Source organism: Tenebrio molitor, chromosome 1 (genome assembly GCF_963966145.1).
Source record: "Tenebrio molitor chromosome 1, icTenMoli1.1, whole genome shotgun sequence".
Taxonomy (NCBI): Eukaryota; Metazoa; Arthropoda; class Insecta; order Coleoptera; family Tenebrionidae; genus Tenebrio; species Tenebrio molitor.
The window spans coordinates 6,917,150-6,933,390 of record NC_091046.1 but is presented as its reverse complement, the minus strand read 5'-3'; the positions used below and the strand labels follow the sequence as shown (position 1 = coordinate 6,933,390).

The following is a 16,241-nucleotide window of genomic DNA, read 5'->3' as shown; positions in this document are numbered from 1 at the left end:
CGTTGAATAATATACTATTTTAATGTTTTGTTGGTCAGGAAAAGATGTTCGAATTCCTTCTATTGAGATCTGGAATTTCTAAAACTACAAATCCACAATTCCACGTCTGAAAGTCTGAATACTGCAATCCTCTGAAAACGGAAAGGTTTTTCTTGTAGCTTTTACTGCTTTCTCAAATAAGTTTCAAGTTGTATTGATTATTTGAGTGAAATTTAATCCGATTAAATTGCTGCCGTCATTGGTCGAAATTCAAATTTGGCAAGGATCTGATTGGAGAAACAATCGATTGAAAGAATAACCTGAAACATTTATAGAATAATGCATTTTCGCATTCATGAATTTTTTTAAAGATATTCCTGGATAGTATGAGAATCTTTTCGCACCGAACCATCAGTTTCTTTTCAGGAAATTTCTTCATTTTATCTTCACTGGAAACGTTCATTTTACGAGTCGCGATAAAATTTGAGACGCAGATGTATCGATTTTATTTTTTATTTTGGTGTAGATGTGACACCGTCGAAGAAACTTCCACTAAAATATCGCCTAAATTATTAGTCCATTCACTGGCTTCTCGGGAGCCCCAGCCAAATCTTCCGTAAATTATGACCAGCTGGCTACCCCAACAACAGTAAATATATTTAATAAACCCGCTGCATTTAATTACATGGCATCCAACTCGTAACATCGTTTTCCTTCTTTTTACGCTGAAGGAACACAATTTACAAAGGCATTTTCGAGAATATCCCCTGACTTATTAAAAAGTCTCAGCGACTCCGATTTAATTGTTTATTAAAAATTGTGAGATAAATGCTGCTGTTTTATTACTTTCTTTATTTTCTACTGCCCACACTTTTATTACGCACTTCCCTCCAGTTCGATACTTTCCGAATTGGAAATTCAAGAAAATTGTTCCGAGCTCGATTTTAATTTTAAATATCGGGATTCTTTAAAATCCCCCGAAGATTTAGGACGACAAAATCTGCCAATATTTTCTTTTAATCTGTTCTTCGACGTACAAAAAAGTCTATTTAAATACAGTAACTGTACGAAATACGTTCCGAAAGGCGGAATTTTTAACGAACGCCTCTTCTGAAACGAGACGTAATAAATGGGAACCATACGGAACGACAACTAAAATGTCAGAGCAATTAACATGTGTCAGATGTGGAACGGTTTAATTAATGTCCAGTTGATTTGTTGCCTCAAAGCGGAACGCCAAAAACTACGCTTAATTTATTTTTCCCCATTAGAAAAGTGTTTCAATAAAGCGTGAGTTACCTCTGACAGTTCGGCAAAACTTAAGATTCGAGATTCTTCACCTCTGGAGTGCGATTCATCCGTTTTACGAACGTCATCATCACGGTCGGTACAGTCGTGTAAACAATTAATATTTACATAGCACGCACTTTCATATTTATTAAAGCGGAAAAGCTGTTAGTCAGCTGGAATTTTTCCGAGGAATTTTCTCCGCCGACCTTAGCAGCAATCGTAGACGATTACCACGTCGCAAGGGAAAAATAGCTACTATTTACTTTTGTCACAATAAAAAAGCTCGGGTCGAAGGGAACGACGAATAACCTTAGGTTTTTTCCCGCTTTATTGCGTTTCGTAACCACCCCAATTCTCACGCCCCCTCGGCGACGGCGGCGTTCGATCAATTCTCATCGACGCGTGCACTTTGCGAACAAACATTCGAAACAACACAAGTTTTAATCTCGAATTAGATACGTTCAACCGGTTGCCCATTTCGACAGATCGAAAGATCGAAAGCGTAAACGTCGACGTGACGCCCCGGGTCCGAAACGACCCCGAGGCAACGAAATCTCCCAATAATTTATGGTGAGCCATTAGCGGCCGTTAACTTTTCTAAATTGCCGGCGAGGCAATTGAAAAGAACAACAACTGGAACGCTTCCCCCGGCTTCCGTTTCGGAATGTTCCCACATTATCTGAATGCAAACAAATCATCCGCGAGCCGCCAAATAAGCGCCGGGATAAGTTTAATAGAATGCGACGTGCCAAGCAAACTGACGCATGTCGAGCGATAAAAATTCGGAAGTGAGGGTAACAAAAGCATTTGCGGGATGTGTCGCGCGAGCGCTTATCTTTGGGGTGAATGCGGAATGAATTTTTTACGGGCGCCAATTCGTGCAAGTCGAGAAGAAAGTGATCATCGACGACTCGGATTCGTCGAGAGTTTCCTACAGAAACTGAGCAAAATCGAGTCGAACGAAGTGACGTCACAACGGCCCCGGAAAGTGGGTTTGACCGGATCATTTTGTTGTTAAAGGCACCCAATTAATTTGTAGCGTCCGACGATAACGAGATCGTTTACGTTTACAACGGGAACTACAATAACAATGGGAAAATGAACTGGAATTAATTGGAAAACGCGAAAGAATCACGCCATGGTGGTGATAATTGAAACAACGAACGAGAAAAAATATACAGTGGTAGCCAAGGAACATGAAGATCTATAATAATCAGAAGACGACAACAATGACAATAAGTGGAAACGAGAGGACGCATAAAATAAAAATAGAAGACACAAAGCTTAAACGAGTTAAGGTTAATTTTTCCAACGCCTACTCTTATTTGAAGGCGCGATGTATGTATTGTATCTGTCACAATAGTGTTAATGGTAATGTCAATGTTAGTGTTAGCCAGAATGTTATGTATCTGTCACAATAGTGTTAATGGTAATGTTAATGTTAGTGTTAGCCAGAATGTTAATCTTCAGAACATTGGTGAAACGTTCAACCGTTCACAATAATGGTGATGGTGATGTTAATGTTAGAAACGATGTTAAGAGATCAAGAAAATGTCTAGTTCTTTAACATCTTCGCTAACATCTACCAATCACCATCGAGAATTTCACGCACGCGCAGGCGCAGTGACAGTTCACACCACGTTGACAGCTGTAAGAGTAACATTCCGTTAACATTATTGTGAACACTGGACTACTAACATCACCATTGCCATCTCCACTAACATTATAACATTACCACTAACATTAACACTATTGTGACAAACACATATATCATTCAAAGTAGAAGGTCTTTTTGTGCTTCGCCCAGTTGTCAACCTCGATTGCGTCACGGTCTTCAATCTCTGGGCTTACCACAAAAAGATACTTCTACTCTTTATGATATAATATACTGTTTTGGCAAAAAAAGAAATACCAAAAGAAGTAAAGATCGAAACAGTTATGAAAGTGGCCACCCCAATCTTGACATATGGTTCAGCAACTAACACCAAAACAAAAAAGTAGAATACAGAGCATAGAAATGAGGTTTCTTGGAAAAATAGAAGGAAAAACCTGACAAGGCAGAATAAGGAACTCCACTTTTAGAGAAAACTTGAAAATAAAACCAACCCTACAAGCAGTCAAAGAAAGACAGATGAGGTGGTTCGGACACATAAACTGGATGGGAGATGAGAAAAAGGACTTTCAAGAACCGAAAGAAAGGACGACCCAGAAGAACTTGGCCCGAAGAAATTAAAGCGGTAGTGGGAAAACGAGGTGGTAGCTGGGAAGAAGTGAAACAAAAAACGCAAGATGGAAAAGAACGGAAAGAGATGTGGAGGGAAAAAATCGACACAACTCAACTCCCACATGCTTTATATCGAAAAAGGCAGAAACTCAGAAAGGCATCAAGATTAAGTAAGTAAGTAAGTAAGTAAAAGCACCCAATGAATTTGTAACGTCCGACGATAACGACATCATTTACGTTTTTAACGAGAACTACAATAACGATCGGAAAATGAACCGAAATTAATTGGAAAACGTGAAAGAATCACAAAGGGGTGTTGATTTTCTGTCGAAACCGTCCGGCATGCACGTGCGATCTCCTGGAGTGCCATGATGGAATTCGAATAGTGCAACACAACGGTGAAAATTTCTGTCGAGGGGCGAGAATACCGGCCGATATACCTACCCCGATTTCTCGTCCCGAGGGAACGAAGGCACGAGGGAGTAAGTCGTCATGGTAACGTACCAGACGCCTGTTGGCGAGAGGGCGGCGGAGAAATACCAAATACGGTGTCGGTTCGAGTACCGAACGTATTGATCAACCGGATCAACCGAACAATGTATGCCAGCAGTGCTAAACAAGGCTGCCAAATTGACCGACCCTGCCCGAGATTGGCAGATACGCCCGCATTACATCCACAAATTATCGCATGCAAGATAAATCCACGCCCGTCAAGGTTTTTAATCGACATTTTAAATTTTTCGAAAGCACGAAACGCGTATGACGCCTCATGCAACCCCCATTCATCAATCGATAATGAATTTTTGTCATGGTGTATTAATAGAACGGGGGTGCATGCGACATGCAAAACTTGCGTACTTGTAACGAGGGATTGAAGTGTAAGTTTTTGTGCCGATTGTAGGTTTATCGAACGCGCGCAGCGAGGACAACAATTACACGAGAGGTGAAAAGATTTCTGTGCAACATAATGCCTGTAATCGTTCAATCGCACAAGAAACAGGGTGCAGTGGATCATTTTTCTTGCTCATAAACATAGGCGAATGGTGTATGGTGTATAATGTCAACGTGACATTATTACAAGGGGGTGCAATGATTGTAACATAAATATGAATACTGCGATCACTTTTGTGTTCTTCAATATTCAAGGGTACTTTTAATATTCTTTTTAGAATTTGCGTCTCTAATAGGTCTATTATTGTATTCAATTTGAAGTCGTGTATGGCTATCTATTAAAGCACTCGTGGTTTAATAGATCTCTAAGAAAATTTGTATCAATATTTCAGTGTATTTTTGTCATTTACACCAAAAAACTTCCAATATTAATTTTAAACTCTACTTTTTAACATCTGTTGCAGATGTAGTTGCATCCGTTACCTTGAATTACCAATTAATACAAAATTCCCTAGAATTTGAAGATTTAATTTTTTTATTTAAAAATTAAAACAAGGGTACAAATTCTAAAAAATAACATTAAAAAACTCGTTTTATAAGAGCATTGGCGCACTCGTCCCGTAGAAAACTCCCCTACGGCTCGTTTTCTACACTTGGGACTTGTGCGCCAAATCAACCCTTATAAAACTCGTTCTTTAATATACTATTTTTACATATTACTTTATTGTTACTTTGGCACATTATGTAAACGTAATAACCCCACCATCAATAAATTAATTGTGTTTTTTCTTCTTCCTTTCCGTTTCAGACACGATTAGTGAAAAAAGAAATTTCGATGGGAGTGTCCCCATCCCACTTCTGACGTAAAAAAAATGATGATCTTCCTGCTGCGTGTGCGACCTGGCCACCATCGCCGGAACGTTGCTCTCCTTCGGAGCTGATTACTATCATTAAAAAAAGGCTTCGAAGAATGGGAAGAAACTAGAAGTAATTTCAGCGGTAACTTGATGGAAACTCCACTTGATCGGATGTAACATAATAAAACCACAAGTCAGTGCATATCCTTGAACTAATGTCGTTACTCGTAACAAGATACAGGTGTGACGGAGACCAAGACCTTAACACTGTATCGGGTCAGTGTACCAAATGATTCTCCCCCACAGAAATAAAAAACTAATAAAACACCAGATTTACTCCCTCACGACGGATCGGTTTTTGTTCGATCTCTTCAGTCGAATGGAGAGTGTTTTGCCAGTGACACGTGATCGATGTTAAACACCCAAATTGGACGTGAGAAAGGGGCAGATGAATATTTATACACCCTTTGTTCAAGAATAGACACGAATACGCTAGGGGTAAACCCCTAAAGGAAAGGTCAATCGGAACAATAGAGATAATAAAAGGTCAAACGCATAGATAGTGTCGACAGAAAAAGTAGATATTGCTTTTTATACAACAGCCCATTTGGGTACGAACGATTTTTGTTTGCATTGGAAATCAACAAGTTCATTGTTGGTGTTTTTACAATGGAATATTACGCCGACCAGCAGCGTACAGCAACCGTGCACTAGTTTTTAAATTACCAACAGATGTTCCGCATTTTTAAACAATGATGTCATTTGTGGTGACATTAGAGAAGATTGTAACAGCTTAACACCGATATGAGCTCAATTTATGTCGTTTAGGGGAAAAGAATTCTCTCAAATGTAAATGAGAAGTGAAAGGGCAACGAAATGACCTCATTATCGAACAATTTTCCTATGCGAATTTAATAAATCGAAATCAACAAGATTGTGTGCATTTAATGTTGGCGTTTACAGTCCGCGCCAAATTACCGAGAACTTTGTGAACATGTTAAATTGAACTACCCGATAGTGCTCCACGAGCCACACCCTCTTCCCCAAAGGGCTTACATTTTGTTACAAACTATTCTGCAAATTAATTGCGGCTACTGGAATTACATTCGCAATGACGAAACCGCTATCGCAACGTAAAATAGAAATAACCACAACCAGAGATAACCGCTTATCAGTTTTGAATCATATGCCGATTAATCATAGCGCATGACAAGAAGTAAAAAAAGCCACAAGTGACGTAATTTTTCGCAAAACTTAAAAGTACATTTTTGGTTTTAGCGAAGCGAGAGAGATCGTAGAATAATAGTTATTTATGATATAAATGTTAAAAGTAAGATTTTATTTTGAGAGAAGGAAAGATTTTGGAACGAACGCAGTGAGTGGAGAAACCCTTCGAACAAAATAAAATCACTTGTAACAGGAATATCATACACTATTTTTTCTACAAACAGTACAAACGCCATTAAAAACACTTAAAAAATGAGGTTATGTCAAAAATATAATTGAAAGCAGGACGCAGAAGAGCATGGAGTCATGGAGTGTTGCCTATTTTCAACACCGTCTCTCGATTGTAGGTACAGCTTATTATTCTGGTATTCTTGGGTCTTTCTGTGCTGTTCTGTCAAAACGTCATTGTAACAAACGACTTGTCATTATTTTAACACTAGTGGAAAAAAACATAATTTTTAATGCATGTACGCCGTGTTAAAAATTGACTTTTTACTAGTGTTTGTAGAAAAAATATTTTCCCACGACAATTAAAGAATGAATGCAAGTGATAGAATACATTAAAACTCACGGCTGTCGGCCAATCACATCCCTCGTATTTTCATTCTATCACTGGCAGATTGTCAATCGGATAACAAGGCACAATTTTAATTGTCTAATACGGTGTGATCAAGAATGACTGAGTCTGTTGGTAACAATGAAATTTGGCAAATTTAAAATTTATCATCAAAGATTCATTTTTGTAATGGCACAAACATAACCGGCATAACCAAAAATGTTTTTAATGTCGTCTCAAGTTAAAAAATTCAGGTAGCGCAAATTACGAGCCAAAAAACACCAGCACTTTTCAACTGTTTCATTGCCAACAGACTCAGTCATTGTTGATCACGCCGTATTAAAAGTCAAATTAAATTCAATTTTCAAAGATTGTTTTTTCTTGGTATATCCGTGGAGAAAGTAGTCTTCAACTCGCGTATAATGGCTATAATTCGCTCGGACGATTCCACCCCTCGCCTACGGCTCGTGTTGGAATTTTCGTCGAATAATAGCCAACATCATACACTCGTTGAAGAATGTACTATTTAGCAATAAACAATAAGTAGATCTGGCCGGCAGGAAATACATAAATGTAGCTGGACCGTAAGCTTGGCCAGTTAATTAATATAAATAGAAATTCTGCTTCGTGAAAGCTGCTAAATTGATTGCGTTTTTCCTCGCTGTGAAAGCTTACGACGACACATTGTACATCACAGCATGTGCAAGCTCGGGGTGGACCGCAGATGTGCACCATTTATCTTCAGATCTTCCGTTCGAAATCGCATCCCGAAAGCGAAAATGTTAAGATACTTCCAATTTATCAAAAATTCATGGGGAATTTATCTCGTCCGAGCGTGGCCCTCCTTCCGTACAACTTTGAAAGTGAGATGTGGCAAAAGAACCAGATCGGATATTACGGTTTAGAAAACGTCGAACTTATAATATTTTTTTTCCGGAACTGTCAAAACTTTTACTGTAGTACGACACGGGAGTCTGTTTGTTTTATGATTTGTTCGTCGTGCGACGTAGATGCTAATAATTTAACGGTTGAGACAACTCTTCATCACGCAATCGTGCAAATAAGAATCTGAATCGTCCGGTGGCTTCTACATGCTCGTTAAACGTAAACAATAATTTTTGCGGCGACCATTTTCTTGTCGTTTTCGATCTGCCGGCTGTCGTCAATGAACGCAACAGCGCGTCGGGTCGTTTACATCGAAAATTTTATCTGGTGAATGACGCCTTTCAGGAACTGACGAACTTCGCTTATCTACACTTTTCGGTCTGTTGTGACTCGTGGTAACAAAGGAAAAAGCTCCACTTCCTCGTGTGTTTGATTTAGTTTGACTATAAATAGAAATATCCACGGTCTGTCTCGGGGGAAACACATTTCCTGCGGTAGGCTCCTCTAATCGGACTTATTACAACTCAAAACCCAACAACATCTCCTCCAAGTTCGTTGCGATCGCCTTCGCGAAATCAGTTATCGAGGGATATTGGATTCTTCGAGCGATACACCCGGAATGGGAATCGCTCTTGATCTGCGAGGAAATTCAAATTCTCAACCGGGCATTGTTTCAGAAGTTGCTCGTTCCGCAAAATCTGGACGGATAGGACGAATCGATACGCCATCACGCGCCCATTTTCATCCGAACACAGGAAGCATCGCGATGCCCAATGAAACATCACTCCCAGCGATCATCGAGAGTTGCTCGCCAAGGCTATTTCGCGTGATCTACGAGCGCTAAGGTTACCTATGCTAATAAGCAATTGTCCCGGCTGCCATAAGTTATTCGCACTGTCTCTGCCACGACTGAAATGAAGAGATCTGCTCCGTGTTTTGCAGAATCCCCCAACAAACAGGCCGATAAAGCACGGCGATGTCCTGTTAAGAGAAGATTACCGAGCATAAAGTCCACCTACTCCACGTAAAGCGGACGTGTGAACGACCAGACCCGCAACTTTTCACCGCCATTTTTAATTCTTCTGTTTATCTGTCGGGTTGATCCCACACGTTTGTCTGTGCGCCGAAAGCAATCAAGTCTTGGTAATTTACTTCTAACACCACTATCACGGTAGTTCCCGGCGAGGGCATTAAATCAAATTTAAAGCAAACGCTGGCAAATTAAGAATTAAGTGGATAAGAGCACGCTCGATTAAACGGCCACTCCGTGTCAACCCAGATTTGCACACAAACGAGCTGCAGTCGGATGCTGCAGTCAGGTTCAACGCTCCTTCTTGGTCTTGTGGCCCGTCTGATAACCGGGGGCGGCACGTCGCACCCGGCAACGTTTCGCGCCGATATCCTGAATGAATCACCACCTCCACGATTAATCGACACAACGGACCCTCTTCGCCGCCGTCTACTGTCGATTCCTGCGAACGTCGTTAGCACCCCAAGCACCGTCGCAACTTTAACGATCACTTAAGCTTGAAGAGGCAGCCTCGTAACGAGACCCAGGATATCGAATTTTTTGTTACTCACGGTCGCGGATCCATCATATCCATCCCGAATGCACAATTAATGGTGATTAATTAAATCAACGGCGGTCGACGAGATAATGGAGGACATTACTTTACGCCAGCAATTTGAACGAGACAAGAAAATGAAGCGGCTCTAAATTCCTCCGGCCAAGAAGAATTCTCAAAGTTTAATTGCTACATCTCAAGAGAAAAAAACAACGAACAAGGATGGCGTTGTTCCACACTTGTTGGGCGAAATTCTTTCGTTCGTCGAGAGCCTCGACAAAAGTCGCTTCGAAATGAGGAAGTCGTCCAGCGAAGTGATTGGACTCCGGAGCGCCTAATGGTTGTACAAATTAATAATGGTGTACGGGTTAGTGTCAAGTTCATGGACCTCGCATACGCGAAACAGTAGCACTATGTAGTAACAGAGTGTCTAATTGTAGTCTCGAAAGCTTGTTTAGTTAATTTATACATCCGGCACTTGAACCGATGACATTTTACGTAGTTTATTAGATTGCTCGAGTTCTTGGAGAATGTTAACGTGAGGGACCAAATCTGAATCATTTCCGAAGCCCCAGATGTCTCGATCAGAACTGGGGGGATCAGATTAGAAACGAATTGTTCCGACGGTCAACTTCCATTATAGTCTCGTGCCCGCCCTGACCGTCCTGATGCGATTAGAGAGCGATTTATGCTGAACCGATTTCGTGGTCCGTTGCCGATATTTAAATAATTCTGGATTTCCTCAGAGTTCACGTTGGCGCGTATGTTTATTTTCGTGCAAACACGGCTTCTGTCAACACCCGCGTGTGCCTGAATAACCATCAACCGAACAGAATCATATTCTGTCACTTCGATGACTTCCTGTGATGTTCATCATCAAAATTCATTAATTCCACCACGACCCGTTCCAGATTAAATGTTTTAATTGTGTTTCGGAATTTTTCCGGCCCGTTGGACAACGGTGCTAATCGTAATCGATCTCTTGTTTGCCGACTAACCGCCAATTTTGACACGGAACGTTAACAAAAAAAAAAAAAATCAATTATCGTCGACGATTTGGCCGGTGGAGCTCGAAATGCAAACTACCGAAAATTGTCCTTTCAACATTCGAAACCCGACCGATGGCTTTGCTTTAATTTTACCATCCGATAAATTAACCATCTCAGCGACTACTCCTCACGCAGGCATTAATCAAAAGAGATTCATCGGATCTCGCTCCCTCTTGAAGAAGCCTCACTTTTTAAATCAAACATCTGAAAGCGCGTCCTCTGCTTATCTATCTTCCCGAGTCTCCGCGCACTTTATAACGACATTCTCGGAACGTCTGCTCAACACCAGATGTTATCGAAATATCTTCGGCGAGAAGCGTCAAACTTTGGGGTGGCTGTACAACCCTCAAACGCGTCTCTCGACGCGTCATCTCTAAATGCACCACTAAATTTATCCGGCCTGCTTTCAGCTTCTCTCGCCGATCGACTCTTCACTTCTCGGAAGTCGATAAATAACAATCTTATCGTCTTAATATTTCATCGTGCACAAAAAACTCATCCGTCGGTCCTCGAGTTCATGCTCCTCTCTGCATAGTTGGTTGCCTAATCATCATTTGTCATGGGATTTCTGCAGCGTCGACGCGAAAAGCTTGCACACACTCATAAAAAAATTCCATTGTCATCGTAATCTCCTCTGTGCGAAAAGCTGAAAAGGAACGTCCGCTATTGTTCTTGTGCGCAATTTTCTGATCGGTGGAGTGGCGCAAGACCGAACGCTGTAACCCCTCCGTTTTTCGCAACAGTGAATTTTTATCGAACGCACGTAATAACGAGGCATTACTGTGATCAATGTTAGCCTAGACGGCGCCGATGTGTCGCCCCTGACGGGGGTTCTTCACCCCTTGCCATACTTTCCTTTGTTCCGGCACATGCCGCCCGGGGTGAATTCGATATCCTAACCCAGTATTTCGGTTGCGTGCAGGATTACCGCGGCTACTTCTTGCACGTGGAAGTCTGGAAGCGCGGAACAAACGGAAAAGCGATCGTGATCGATCAAGTCGCGCGGAGGAGTTTTGGTGTTCCAGAAGGGCAAGCGACTCTTTATTTTTAGAACTGCACGCCTCACAACATCTCGCAAATGTGGGTACAGATCGGTATTTCCACGGGAGTCGTTTGAAGACGTCTTGTTGGTTAAGAGATCTCTACGTGTCTTACAGTCTGCCTCTTAATATTTCCGTCAGGAATGTTTTCCTAGCGGAAATATGCCGCGACCGTACAAGGAATGATATTATTTGTGAAGCTTGACGTGTTTAACATGTTCATTTAAATTCGCTTACTGAACATCCTGTGCAAATGTGTGCAACTTGTCTATCTATCATTACGAGACCGACGAAATCTCTTGCGGACGAATCTACGCTCTGTGGAACGCCGTCGAGAAATTAACTTCTCGCCGATTGCCCATTTCGTAAAAAGCTGAAAAACTTCTTGCTGCTTTCACAAAAACTAGTTCGACATCGGACACCGCGTGCTCGAACCGAGCCCCAGTCGAATTTCTTAAATCTCTCGGCAAAAAGCTTCTCACCATTATTTTAAAAGCTCCATCAACCTCATTTCTTGGATGCTTTCTCTCTGCTCTCCCCCAAGACATTTTTCCGTGGCGGGGTGACTGTTGTTCCCGCAGTTCATTTTATTTCGCTCGGAAGAAATTAGAAGAAGATGCGGAATTCTTGATGAGCAGTCATATCAGTCATCTCGCCGTTAAAAACAACGATAATAGTCGTCCAGGAACGACGTGTCTGCACACGACCGCAGCCTGGATATGTTTTTATATTTGGAATGACATTTCGGAGCCAACAAAGAACAAAAGTGATGTATGAATGCACCACCAAAAATAAAACTCGTTTAGAACGGCCATCGACGAACGCGAACTTGGATCGATCGATCGAGGAAACCTTCGAGGACTCCAATACGAGAGGCATAAAAGTTATCGTTTATTTGAAAAAGAGTCCATCAACTTCGGCGTGAACATTTTAAAATGTCACGGGAAATGTCACAAAGAAAGTCACAACTCGCAACTTTCCATTCGAATTGGATTTTTATATGCGGCAGACAGACATATTCCATTAGCCGGTGGAAATTGTCTGGAAAACCGTCAAGGAAACTCTATCGCGATTCATGAGGTGTTTCCACTCGTGGCGACGCCAATTAAAATTATCTATTTGCGTTCAACGACCATAAAGTGAATCGGGACCAAATAGAAGAAGCGGTGAACCGTTTTCGTTCAATATCTTTTCCGTGGAGACTTTACAACCTATTGTTCGGTCGAAATCGAGGTTTACTGTAATAATTAAGCTGTTCGTCGAAATTACAACGGCCAAATTTCCGCACTACTTCATAGAACATAATAATTAAATCGGTGCCCGGCAAAACCTGGTTTCTAGATTCATTTCGTTTTAGGCGAAACGACTGGTTCGGGAGGAATTTTCGCTAATTAATAAATGGGCTACGTCTTGGAGTGTTGACACAGTTGCTAACGGTACAAAATAGTCACGTTTATGGACGGAAGGAAGTCCTCGAGTGGCAAATAACTAGCCCTAGTGGACCTTCCTGTCACTCACTTACAATTAAGCCGCCAACTCGACAAGATTAACGTCTAATATTAATAAGCCCGGTTGGCGACAGGTGGCCTAAGCGATCACACTTCTTCGTGGTAATTTGTCAACAACGACAGCTCCCGATTCCATCTCTGCTCTGAAACAACCATCGCAGCGTGATGAGGGTGTAACACCGTCATTCTTCAACGTGTCCCGTGTGCGAAGAACGACAACGCTGGAAGTGTTTAAACTTTGTTCGCGTCTTGGAGCACCCACTTCCTCGCGAGACCAAGTCGTTCCCCAACAACTCCGCCATCTCGATTAGCATGACTACTCCGCTGGGGGGATAATGAAGCGAGACCGCAAGGCGTAATGACATTACAGCGTTCTGTAACGAACCCGAAAGACTTCGACCCGAAAAGGGCGTCCAAATTCAATAACGAAATCGGTCCGATCCGGTTAAAAAAAATAAAATTACGCGGATCAACGGCTTTAAAATGCATCCAGATAACGAACGATTTTTGGAGTTTCATCACTACACCGAACGTGACGTGATTTAAAGCAACCTGGGGGGTGTAAATTGAGATTTAATAATGTAATTGGCCGTGTCTGAAAAAGGACGAGCTGGATCGCAGCCAGTTTTAATCTCGAGAACGATGGCAATTTATTTTTACTATTACGATTATTATTATTATTAGTACTAATTGGAACACTTGCGAGGTACGCAAGCACGAAGAAAACGACAACGATTACAGTAAAATTCATAGATTGTTCATTTTGTGTCCGATTCGAGTCAACTTCTTCTTCCACAACGTCGAACAAGTGAGCAAAGTAGTGCATTTAATCACGAGGACGGAAGTTGGGCGTCCGAGCCGTAGGCGAGGGCCCCAACTGAACAAGTGTTGAACCGGATTTTTTCCATGATCGTAAAATAAAGTCGAGGAATCGAAATTTCGGGCATTATTTTTTTGTCACTTTTTGAGTTTTGAGTTAATTGCAGTGAGTTTGTAATTCAATAATAGCTTTCACTTGCTCCCTACCTCTTATTATGCCGCAAATCACTATTTTTTCATTTAAATAAATCGAAATGACAAGAGTAAAGAATGACGTTATATTAACGTAAACTGTACAACATATTTGGCGCCCTCTATCGACAAACTCCCAAAACAGAAAATATTAAATTAGAAAAAATCTTGTATGAAACTCGTAGCAAAATGGCAAATTTTTTTTGCACACGACATGTTGGACCACTCGTTGACACTCTTGGTCTAATTATCACGTCTAGTGCAAAAAAGACGCTCATTTTGCAACTCGTTGCATAAATAGCTATTTCCTCACTAGTGATTCAATTACATCTCTGCTCACTATTTTCAGTGAGCAAAGACCACTGAAATTCAATGATCATGGAAAAAGTGTATTATTTTACGACGAACAATTGTGCCATTAATCATTTATTTTTCTACTTTCCAGTGCACAAATTTAAATAATTCGAACGTAATTCAACGGGAGAAAAACAAGTTTTCTCCGCAAACACGAGTTTTTCGCTCTCCTGCAATTTGTGCGTTTGTGCACTGTCGATTGAAATGCACGGATCTAATGATGCGAGAGATGTGGTTTCCACTCAAACTTGTCTTGGACCGCGGAACGCTAATTAGCCAAACGGCATAATTAAAGTCGCGTCACGTCCCGTTGGGAAGCTTGAATGGGCCTTATTGTTTGCATCTTTTTCGTTCTCTTTCATCGTTCCCGTTGCTATTCCGTCGTAATCGATCACCTCGAAAGTGCTGCGCGAGGTTGGAACAATCGGTGTTAATTCTAAAGAAACTCGGTGAAAGCATATCACCACAATTAGTGTAAAATAAATTGCTCCGACGACTCGACCAACTCTGCCGATTGCTCCTTAAAAGAAACACCAATTATATTTGAGTTTGGTGGCCTCGAAAAAACGTGAGTTCTCGAAGAGGTGTTCCGTCACTCGTCGATCGATTTCTCGCCTTTAATTTCCAAGTGGCTCCGAGTGGTGAGTCGTGATCGAGGGAAAACTTCCCCGAGGAGGCCAATAATCGACGCGGGTAATGTCCCGAAAAATTTTATAACTCGTACAAGACAAATTTGAGAAGTTTTCTAAGTGGATTCCGACGAATCGAGACCGCAAAGGGGAATCCGAGTCCTTCCACATTTTTATTGTCCGCTGCCATCCCACCAAACTTTAATTAGCAAAATAGATCGTTATCTACCACAGGATATTAAGTCGAGCAATCGACCACGTAAATACCTGAATTATTGAAGCAAGGCAGAGTCGAAGAGTTGTTTCCCGACGTAAAATTCAGGAGTTTAAATAAATGCTGGCACGAAGCTAGTCAGACGTGACGACTTTCGACCGCTATACATTTCCCTGTTTCCGAGACATTTGCCCTCAGGAAATCCCCCAAGCCGGGAATAATTTATCGCCGACCCCGAAACTAAAGGCCACTAAACTAATTATCGTTTGATAATTGGCCGTTAGGTGGCGCGTTTGCCGAAGAACCCCACACCGACCAGAGCCGGCACTCGACGCGAATTCGAGGGATCAAAATGGGCCATTTCCTCTTCCCGGGACCAGTCCTGCCGCAGAAATAGATCGCGATTCGTTCCAGGAGGAAGTTCCATTCTGTAACCGATAACGCACGGAATCGAAGTGCAGAAAACGAGATCGAGAATTGAGTAGGGAGGAGGAAGTGCACCACCATCCATCCACTCCACTTTATTTTCCATCGCTCTGAAATTGTGAAGCTACCGTTAAATAAACTCGAAATCTGTTTTACGAGACGCTTTACGAGGGATGGTCGTCATCGAGGCGGATTTGATTGACCGTCGACGGTGTTAAAATCGGGAAACCATTATTCCCGCTGTCATTAGCGAGACCATAAATTGCGCACAGGTAAAAACTCGTCGAATGTCGTCGATAAACCACTTAAGCGTGTACCAGAATCGAGGTTGCGTTTTGCAACGACAGGAAGAGCTAATAGAGAGAAAATAAAACAGAGCGAATATCGTCGTCGACTTTTACATCCTCGCCGCTAGACAATAAATCCACGTCAGAATCTAATTAATTGTCGAATTTATGTGGAAAAAATGTGGGCTGGTGCGTTTCCGTTCCATTGATGAGGGCAAACACCGGCGTCAGGGCGCGTCCATGGGTGTT

The 16,241-nt window shown here is 41.7% G+C and overlaps 1 protein-coding gene and 1 long non-coding RNA gene across 4 annotated transcripts in view; one reads left to right on the top strand and one right to left on the bottom strand.

The window, feature by feature from the left end:
* LOC138128475 (uncharacterized) overlaps positions 1-6,175 on the top strand; it is a 54,421-nt gene extending 48,246 nt beyond the window's left edge. For both annotated transcript variants that reach the window (XR_011158705.1, XR_011158699.1), the window contains exon 4: positions 5,193-6,175. This is a non-coding gene — a long non-coding RNA (uncharacterized lncRNA). The remainder of the gene's footprint in view (positions 1-5,192) is intronic.
* The window catches only part of fax (failed axon connections), a 58,564-nt gene that overhangs the window by 9,003 nt on the left and 33,320 nt on the right, over positions 1-16,241 (bottom strand). The window lies entirely within an intron of this gene.